This window comes from Dermochelys coriacea, chromosome 4, assembly GCF_009764565.3.
Source record: "Dermochelys coriacea isolate rDerCor1 chromosome 4, rDerCor1.pri.v4, whole genome shotgun sequence".
In the NCBI taxonomy this organism is placed as follows: domain Eukaryota; kingdom Metazoa; phylum Chordata; order Testudines; family Dermochelyidae; genus Dermochelys; species Dermochelys coriacea.
This window is the reverse complement of record NC_050071.1, coordinates 131,411,499-131,422,325: the sequence shown is the minus strand read 5'-3', so window position 1 is coordinate 131,422,325 and position 10,827 is coordinate 131,411,499.

Below are 10,827 nucleotides of genomic sequence, written 5' to 3'. Positions count from 1 at the left end.
CCCGCAGCTCCCATTGGCCAGGAACTGTGGCCAATGGGAGCTGCAAGGGTGGCACTTGCAGACAGGGCAGTGAGCAGAGTTGCCTGGCTGCACCTCCATGTAGGAACTGGAGGGGGGACATGCCGCTGCTTCTGGGAGCTGCATGAAGTGAGCGCTGCCTGGAGCCTGCACCTCTGACCCCCTCCTGCACCCCAACCCTCTTCCCCAGCCCTGATCCCCCCCCCTTGTCACATTGTGACAAGTCAAGAGAGAACCCTGAACAAAGATAAAAATAGGAACAGTATGTGCATTCTGTGGCTATCTTGCAGGGGGAAGTAGCAGGATGTGGGGGTGGTAGGGATGAGTGCCTACAGATATCCAGTTGGCTGTGAAGGAAGGGTTTTACATCTATCGATGTTTACGGTTATCAGTGTCTTTGAACTACTGAAGCTTCCTGCTTGATTTGTGGTTTCTGTCTTAGCTGTTAGATAAATTTTAATTCTTGTCTGACATATGGAACTCCAAGTGACTCATTACCTGGTGGGCAGGGCATTATCCTCATGATACCCCATCTGGAATTATCAAACCGAAGAGCCAAGTTCCACCACCCCACAGAAGAGCCATTGTTTAAAGTGGGTTTTTTTTTTGTATGTCTATATAGCGTAAATGGTTTAGTATGTCTTTTTAGCTGTCTGTAGGAAGTAGTGTAAGGATTGTTTTAGTGTAGTATAAAACTTCTCAATTATTTAGTATATTTTGAAACCTGCTAACAAGCTTTCTCTCAGTTTTAGGCTGTTCCTGAGAAAGAAATCAGTTTTACTTGATTTTGTGTTTTGTGTTTGTGCCTTTTTTTAAAAAAACAGTTTAGTGGAAGGTAAAAGCTACTATCCCAGTTAGGAGTATGTTACTTATGGGGAATCTAGCTAGTAATTGGGTGGGAGCAGTTCACCTCACAGGCAGAGCTAATGCTGGTAAGAGGTGCATCTGAGGAGGAGGTAGCGTAATTAGAAGTCGATGTGATTTGAAAGCTACTTCACTATAGTCCCCAGTGTTCAGGCTCAGTCCTGGGGTCTCACGAGGAGCTGTGATGTCCCTCAATAAGGAGAGTAATTGGGTTGCAGACTTAAACTCAATCCTACAGTGTTCTGGATACCCAGTAAGCAAGGCCTACTGGTGTACCCTTGCTAGGTAGATCAGGGGAAGGAAGTCCCCTGGAGTTACTAGTGTCCCATCCCTTCCCACAGGCAGGGAATCAGGCCCAGCCTATTTCTCTAGGGGGTGGTGAGAGACAGGTTGCTTTTCTCATCCCACTGAGATAACTAAGGCTATGTCTACACTAGCACTTTTGTCGGTATAACTTACGTTGCTCAGGGGTTTCTTTTTTTCACACCCCAGAGCGACATAGGTTTCACTGACAGAAGCTCCGGTGTGAACAGCGCTACACAGCAGCTACACAGTGTTGGGATGTGTAAGGGTTAAGTAAAGAGCTGGGAAACAGCTGGTGTGCTGGCATGGTATTAGGGAGTAGAAGCACAGGCAGGCACTGGTTCTGCACTTGATGGATAAAGTGCCATCCCTCTCCCTTCCCTTTTGCTTGTTAAGAATAGAAAAGCATTGCAGGTGCATAAGGAATGTTGTTGTCTAAAGGATACCCTTTGTGTAAGGAAGTGTTATCCTCCCCTCCCTTCTTTTCCCAGCTACATAAATGAGCTTGGGGTCATGGCCCCTTCCCACCTCCCCTGTAAACTGCTGATTAAGGGAACTTGTGGCTGCAATTACTGCAAAGAAATTTATCTTCAAGGTAAAAATGTCTGTAGAATATCCTTAATGCTGTAAACAGTAACAGGGCGTGAATATTATATTCAGTATATGGGCATTCATATTACTAAATAAGGGTTTTGGGGGTGCTTTAGTAAATGTAGGTATTTACATATTAACTTAAATAAAAGAGTGTGATGTGATTAACTCAGTACTTACTTGACAATTGGGTCGAGGGGAACGAGTACCGCAATAAAGAAGCCCATTTACTCAATCCACCTCTGGGTCCTCCTGCTCAATCTCTAACACAGGGGAGATCTTACAGTGGTGCAGCTGCATCAGTACAGCTATGCCATTGTAATAAACGTTTAACAGATAAACTTTACACAGATAAACAGCCCAATGGAAAATCCCAAGTATTTGGCAAACTGAAAATAGAGTTTAAGGGGAAGTTCTGACCACCAGTAAATAATTCAACCACAGATGTGTCCTGGCAACAAACTGATCTACGTCAGGTACACGAGATACATGTAAGACTAGCCTGCTTGCTTGCCTATATATATTTTTTCTTATAAGTTTCTTATTTTCTTATGGGTTTGATTATTTGTTTTATTATAATAGGTTTATAGGTCTATATTACAGTACATTTAGGTTGTAACACAAGGGACCTGCAGGCTACATCCTGTATGATGAGCTAAGGTAAAGTTAGCATATATGTTTAGGACCTTTCACCTAGATTAGGGGTGAGCAAACTTTTTGGCCTGAGGGCCACATCTGGGTATGGAAATGGTATGGCGGGCCATGAATGCTCATGAAATTGGGGATTGGGGTGCGGGAGGGGGTGAGGTCTCTGGCTGGGGATGCGGGCTCTGGGATGGGGCCAGAAATGAAGAGTTCAGGGAGTGGGAGGGGGTTCTGGGTTGGGGTAGGAGGTTGGGATGTCAGGGGGAGGGGAGAGGGCTCCGGCTGGGGATGTGGACTCTGGTGTGGTGGGGCTGGGGATGAGGAGTTGGGGGTGCAGGAGGTTGCTCCGGGCTCGGATGGAGGGGTTTGGAGGGCGGGGGTGGGATCAGGGCTGGGGAAGAGGGTTGGGGTGCAGGAGGGGGTCAGAGGTGCAGGCTCCAGGCAGCGCTCACTTCATGCAGCTCCCAGAAGCAGCGGCATGTCCCCCCTCCAGTTCCTACATGGAGGTGCAGCCATGCAACTCTGCTCACTGCCCTGTCTGCAGGTGCCACCCTTGCAGCTCCCATTGGCCACAGTACCTGGCCAATGGGAGCTGCGGGGGCAGCGTGTCGGGTGGGGGCAGGAGGCAGAGCCCCCTGGCTGCCCCTATGCATAGAAGCCAGAGGAGGGACATTCCACTGCTTCCGGGAGCCGCGCGGTGTGGGGCAAGCCCCCAACCCTGCTCTCTGACTGGAGTGCCAGAGCGGTGCAAGCTTTGAATCCTGCTGCCCAGCGAGAGCAAGAGGGCCGGATTAAAACGTCTAGAGAGCCAGCTGTAGTTTGCCCACCCCTGACCTAGATAGATGGTGATGAGCTAAAGCATAAGGTCCATGTACGACTGCGATCTTTAACATAGAGGATGTGTTAAATCAGGCTAGCATAGGGGCTTTCCTAAGTTCATACCCTTTTAAATTTAACAGGTACACCACAACTTGGAAAGAACAGAAACAACAAATGTGATACCTAACCACAAAAGGGGCCATGGTAACGAATGCATGTATATGATAATAAGTTGAGATCATTGATATACTAACCTATAGGAAAAAGACACTCCAACATTAGTAAGGTGAGGACATACAAATAAGGAAAAGGGGAAAAAATCCCCTACTGAATATGCATCAAACATTGTGGCATCAGTGTAACATATTATAAGTGGCATCCCAGTCTAGGGGTGGTAGGAGAGAGAGATGTAGTCCTTGGGAGGTGCCAGAATGATGGCCATTGGTGATGAGGGGGAAGTTGATGATGATGAGGAAGATGATGGCTAACATTTCAGGTTGCCATGGTCCCTTTTCAACCAGCTGTTGAATAAAACAATTGCTGATAGTTTTATGCTGCATATGACTATTAAGAAAGGGTGTTAGTTTTTATGGCCACACTTCTCTGTTTTAGTACCTCACAGGCTTGGGTCTGAAGAATAACAACAACACCCCTTAAAAAATAATCTGACACACATACGGTCAGATGATTTCAACCATTATTTTAGTAAACAAACGTAATCTCATTTAAACAAATCAGACGCTTGTAATACACTTGTCAAGTTTCCTTCCCCACTCTGAACTCTAGGGTGCAGATGTGGGGACCTCCATGAAAACCTCCTAAGCTTACTTTTACCAGTTTACTGAACACTGAACTGATTGCTCACCAACCAACAGCTATATAGGATTGCAAGCTTCCCCATTTCTCCACTGTCTGAGCAGTTCTCATTTTTGTGTTGCTCTGCTGGAAGGCTGTGGTGAATTATTCACACAACTCCAGAAATGTGCTCTTCTGCAGCCAAAAGTTCTGCAGCCACAGCTGATTGTCTCAGATTTGCATGAGATCTCATCTCGCTTTACACAAGCCTTTAAACTAGGTTCACCGGGGGAAGGAGACCAAAGCCCTGAGGTAAGTGGGAAAGCGGGATACCGGGAGGAAGCACAGGCAGGAAGGTCTGTGAGGGGAGGGCTCCTGCCTCATACTGGGAATGAGGGGCGATCAACAGGTTATCTCAAGTGCTTATATACAAATGCACAAAGCCTTGGAAACAAGCAGGGAGAACTGGAGGTCCTGGTGATGTCAAGGAATTATGACGTGATTGGAATAACAGAGACTTGGTGGGATAACTCACATGACTGGAGTACAGTCATGGATGGTTATAAACTGTTCAGGAAGGACAGGCAGGGCAGAAAAGGTGGGGGAGTAGCACTGTATGTAAGGGAGCAGTATGACTGCTCAGAGCTCCGGTACGAAACTGTGGAAAAACCTGAGTGTCTCTGGATTAAGTTTAGAAGTGTGTGCAACAAGAGTGATGTCATGGTGGGAGTCTGCTATAGACCACCGGACCAGGGGGATGAGGTGGATGAGGCTTTCTTCCGGCAACTCACGGAAGCTACTAGATCGCATGCCCTGATTCTCATGGGTGACTTTAATTTTCCTGATATCTGCTGGGAGAGCAATACAGCGGTGCATAGACAATCCAGGAAGTTTTTGGAAAGCGTAGGGGACAATTTCCTGGTGCAAGTGCTAGGGGAGCCAACTAGGGGGAGCGCTTTTCTTGACCTGCTGCTCACAAACCGGGTAGAATTAGTGGGGGAAGCAAAAGTGGATGGGAATCTGGGAGGCAGTGACCATGAGTTGGTTGAGTTCAGGATCCTGACGCAGGGAAGAAAGGTAAGCAGCAGGATACGGACCCTGGACTTCAGGAAAGCAGACTTTGACTCCCTCAGGGAACAGATGGCCAGGATCCCCTGGGGGACTAACATGAAAGGGAAGGGAGTCCAGGAGAGCTGGCTGTATTTCAAGGAATCCCTGTTGAGGTTACAGGGACAAACCATCCCGATGAGTCGAAAGAATAGTAAATATGGCAGGCGACCAGCTTGGCTTAATGGTGAAATCCTAGCGGATCTTAAACATAAAAAAGAAGCTTACAAGAAGTGGAAGCTTGGACATATGACCAGGGAAGAGTATAAAAATATTGCTCGGGCATGTAGGAAAGATATCAGGAGGGCCAAATCGCACCTGGAGCTGCAGCTAGCAAGAGATGTCAAGAGTAACAAGAAGGGTTTCTTCAGGTATGTTGGCAACAAGAAGAAAGCCAAGGAAAGTGTGGGCCCCTTACTGAATGAGGGAGGCAAGCTAGTGACAGAGGATGTGGAAAAAGCTAATGTACTCAATGCTTTTTTTGCCTCTGTTTTCACTAACAAGGTCAGCTCCCAGACTGCTGTGCTGGGCAACACAAAATGGGGAAGAGATGGCCAGCCCTCTGTAGAGATAGAGGTGGTTAGGGACTATTTAGAAAAGCTGGACGTGCACAAGTCCATGGGGCCGGACGAATTGCATCCGAGAGTGCTGAGGGAATTGGCGGCTGTGATTGCAGAGCCCTTGGCCATTATCTTTGAAAACTCGTGGCGAACGGGGGAAGTCCCGGATGACTGGAAAAAGGCTAATGTAGTGCCCATCTTTAAAAAAGGGAAGAAGGAGGATCCTGGGAACTACAGGCCGGTCAGCCTCACCTCAGTCCCTGGAAAAATCATGGAGCAGGTCCTCAAAGAATCAATCCTGAAGCACTTAGAGGAGAGGAAAGTGATCAGGAACAGTCAGCATGGATTCACCAAGGGAAGGTCATGCCTGACTAATCTAATCGCCTTTTATGATGAGATTACTGGTTCTGTGGATGAAGGGAAAGCAGTGGATGTATTGTTTCTTGACTTTAGCAAAGCTTTTGACACGGTCTCCCACAGCATTCTTGTCAGCAAGTTAAGGAAGTATGGGCTGGATGAATGCACTATAAGGTGGGTAGAAAGCTGGCTAGATTGTCGGGCTCAACGGGTAGTGATCAATGGCTCCATGTCTAGTTGGCAGCCGGTGTCAAGTGGAGTGCCCCAGGGGTCGGTCCTGGGGCCCGTTTTGTTCAATATCTTCATAAATGATCTGGAGGATGGTGTGGATTGCACTCTCAGCAAATTTGCGGATGATACTAAACTGGGAGGAGTGGTAGATACGCTGGAGGGGAGGGATAGGATACAGAAGGACCTAGACAAATTGGAGGATTGGGCCAAAAGAAATCTAATGAGGTTCAATAAGGATAAATGCAGGGTCCTGCACTTAGGATGGAAGAATCCAATGCACCGCTACAGACTAGGGACCGAATGGCTCGGCAGCAGTTCTGCGGAAAAGGACCTAGGGGTGACAGTGGACGAGAAGCTGGATATGAGTCAGCAGTGTGCCCTTGTTGCCAAGAAGGCCAATGGCATTTTGGGTTGTATAAGTAGGGGCATAGCGAGCAGATCGAGGGACGTGATCGTTCCCCTCTATTCGACACTGGTGAGGCCTCATCTGGAGTACTGTGTCCAGTTTTGGGCCCCACACTACAGGAAGGATGTGGATAAATTGGAAAGAGTACAACGAAGGGCAACGAAAATGATTAGGGGTCTAGAGCACATGACTTATGAGGAGAGGCTGAGGGAGCTGGGATTGTTTAGTCTGCAGAAGAGAAGAATGAGGGGGGATTTGATAGCTGCTTTCAACTACCTGAAAGGGGGTTTCAAAGAGGATGGCTCTAGACTGTTCTCAATGGTAGCAGATGACAGAACGAGGAGTAATGGTCTCAAGTTGCAATGGGGGAGGTTTAGATTGGATATTAGGAAAAACTTTTTCACTAAGAGGGTGGTGAAACACTGGAATGCGTTACCTAGGGAGGTGGTAGAATCTCCTTCCTTAGAGGTTTTTAAGGTCAGGCTTGACAAAGCCCTAGCTGGGATGATTTAACTGGGACTTGGTCCTGCTTTGAGCAGGGGGTTGGACTAGATGACCTTCTGGGGTCCCTTCCAACCCTGATATTCTATGATTCTATGATTCTAAGCCCAGAACTGCAGCTCCACCCTGTGCAGTTAGTCAATTAATGCCTGCAGAGTTGGCAACTTTCTTTCACTATCTGAGTCATCTGACCTATCTGGCTTCAAGATTAAACTTGATAAGTTTATAGAGGAGATAATATGATGGGATAACATGATTTTGGCAATTAATTGATCTTTAACTATTCATGGTAAATAGGCCCAATGGCCTGTGATGGGATGTTAGATGGGGTGGGATCTGAGTTACTACAGAGAATTCTTTCCTGGGTATCTGGCTGGTGAATCTTGCCCACATGCTCAGGGTTCAGCTGATCGCCATATTTGGGGTCGGGAAGGAATTTTCCTCCAGGGCAGATTGGGGGTTTTTCGCCTTCCTCTGCAGCATGGGGCACGGTTCACTTGCTGGAGGATTTTCTGCACCTTAAAGTCTTTAAACCATGATTTGAGGACTTCAATAGCTCAGACATAGATGAGAGGTTTATTGCAGGAGTGGGTGGGTGAGATTCTGTGGCCTGCTTTGTGCAGGAGGTCAGACTAGATGATCATAATGGTCCCTTCTGACTTTAATGTCTACGAGTCTATCTCTGCCTGCTCAGTATTTTCATTTTCACTATTACACAACCAGCTGGTTTGGTAGTTGGTGTGTAGAGAATAATGAGGCCTTGTCTACATTAAAGGGAAAAGTCGATCTGAGCTATGCAATTTGAGTTACGTGAATAGTGTTACTCAAATCAATATAGTTTAGATCTACTTACCACGGGGTCCGCACTACGGACTCCCCTTACTCTTCTCGATCAGGTGGAGCACTGGAGTTGTTGGGAGAGCGATCGGCAGTCGATTTAGCAGGTCTTCACTAGACCTGCTGAATCGACCGCTGATGCATCAATCCCCCGATAAGTGTAGACAAGCCTTTATAGGCACTCTGTCTAAAACAGACACGAGAACTCTGATGACCTGTTCAGCCCCCTTGCTTCTGTCACCAAGAGAGATGTTGAAAACAGGTACAGTACAAGGAAGATCAGACTATGGGATGGAACAGAGGGAATTGTGGGAACTTGACCCCGAACTGCCACATTTCCCTCTCAGGAGCACTAGTTCCTTACAATTCACTACAAATATTTCCCACGAGCTAGTGCACCCAACAGCAGTGCGGGGGACATTGGGATGCCTGCCCCCAGTGCCACACATCTTTTGCCAATACAACCTGGTGCAGTGAGAACACACTACATCAGCAAAGGCAGCCAAGTGTGAATGGAGTCAGGCAAAATAGCAATGTCAGCAGCAGCATGCCGGCAGAAATGCAATTGGTAAAACTTTCTTGCAGAGATGTGGGCTTAATCTAAGCCAGTGTTAGGAAAAGGAATAATCAATTAATATTAAGGAAAATACTTTTCTTCTCAAGCTTCTTGTAGAGAGTTCTAGGCAGGCTCATACTTGTGTGTTACTTTAGTAATTCATGTCTAACAACAAACAACAGAATGTTCTATAAAAAGGGAGGCATTGGCTTATCTCTTAATAATTGACTTATCATCAGTAGTAATATTTATGTCTCTCATCTTCTAGGAGGATATGTTTAAAACATTAAGATGCAGCCAGGAGAGGAATGGTTTGGTGAAGGCCCTGGAATGGGACTCAAGAAATCTAGGTTCTATTTATAGCCCTGCCACAGACTTCCTGTAGGACCTTGGGCAACTCACTTAGCCCCCAATTCCAGGAGTAACTTAATCACATGCCTAACTTTAAGCATGTGAATAGTCCAATTGGAGATAACTGACCTACTCATGTGATTAAAGTTAGGCATGTGATTTAAGAACCTTCCTGAAGCAGGGCCTTCATCTCACCGTGCCTCAGAGCTCTGTTTATAAAATGGGTCTAATGACACTTACTGACTTCCAAGAGCTGTTGTGGTGATAAAAATCATTAATGTTTGTGAGGTGCTTAGATACCATGCTGTTGGGGACTGTCAGATGGCGCCTTGGTCGTTACCTGCACTGTGGTCTCAAGGTCACAAACACACACCAGGTTGTTACCTTTTCACCACATGTGCATTTACTCCTTCCTTGCAAAGTATCATAACGCACTGCAGGCTCACAGCAAGAGGCGGTTTCCCCCCAGAGCCTCCACTCCTCAGCCCAGTCTCACCCTCTGATCTTTCCTTCTCAGCCTCCCCTTGCTTCCTGTTCCTTACACTTATTTCCTCCCAGTTAGATTGTTAACCCAGTGAGTACCACCCAGGTGCTCATAATCCCCCAACAGAAAGTGTGTAATTGCTCATAACTGAGTTTATGGCCTTCTTCATGCTGCAGCAACATCAATGACTGGGGTCCTACTAACAGTGCCCTGTCACACACCTCCCCCTGCTTATTTCACCTGAGGCCGTCTCTTGCCTCCAGAAGAGGTCTTCTTTGCTGCATGTGCTACTAATAGAGCCCTGTCACACAGGACCCATCTGACTACCTGGATAGCTAATAAGCATATTTACTCCCTCTTGTTTTTCCTATGTTAATTCCAGAATGAAATACCGTGCTCTGCCAGCAACTTGTGTGCCTAAGATCTCGTCATGGATTTTGCCACCTCTTTTTTGTTAGTACCATACCTCTGAAATGTCTTCTCAGAGCCATCTCAAATTTGGTCAAAAGAGAGTCCTCTTGCCAAAACTTTACCTGTCAAATTTCATGAGCAAAAGATCTCCTTCATGAGGAATTTAGAATACAAGCCAAAATCAAGCTTCAAATAGTCATGTGGTTCCCACATTAACTTTGGAGAGACTAGCATCTGTCCATAATGAGAATTGAAAGGCTCCGTGTTCTGCATGGACCTAAATTCTGCAGCAAAGCTCCCTGGTTTCTGAGACATTGGGAACTGCAGTTAGTAGCTCTGCAATTTCACATTTGAGTTCCTTCAGAACTCTTGGGTGAATACCATCTGGTCCTGGTGACTTATTGCTGTTTAATTTATAAATTTGTTCCAAAATTTTTCTAATGATACCTCAATTTGGGACAGTTCCTCAGATCCATCATCTAAAAAGAATGGCTTGGGTTTGGGAATCTCCCTCACATCCTCAGCCATGAAGTCTGATGCAAAGAATTCATTTAGTTTCTCCGCAATAGCCTTATCATCCTTGAGTGCTCCTTTAGCACCTTGATCTCCAGTGGCCCCACTGGTTGTTTAGTAGGCTTCCTGCTTCTGATGTATTTAAAAAAAAAATTGCTATTACTTTTTGAGTCTTTGGCTAACTGTTCCTCAATTTTTTTTTTGGCCTTCCTAATTGTAATTTTACATTTCATTTGCCACTGTTTATGCTCCTTTCTATTTTCCTCACTAGGATTTAACTTCCACTTTTTAAAGGATGCCTTTTTGCCTCTCACTGCTTCTTTTACTTTGTTGTTTAGCCACAGTGGCTCTTTTTTGGTTCTCTTACTATGTTTTTTAATTTGGGGTATACATTTAAGTTGAGCTTCTATTATGGTATCTTTAAAAAGTTTCCACGCAGCTTGCAGAGATTTCACTTTTGGAGCTGTACCTTTTAATT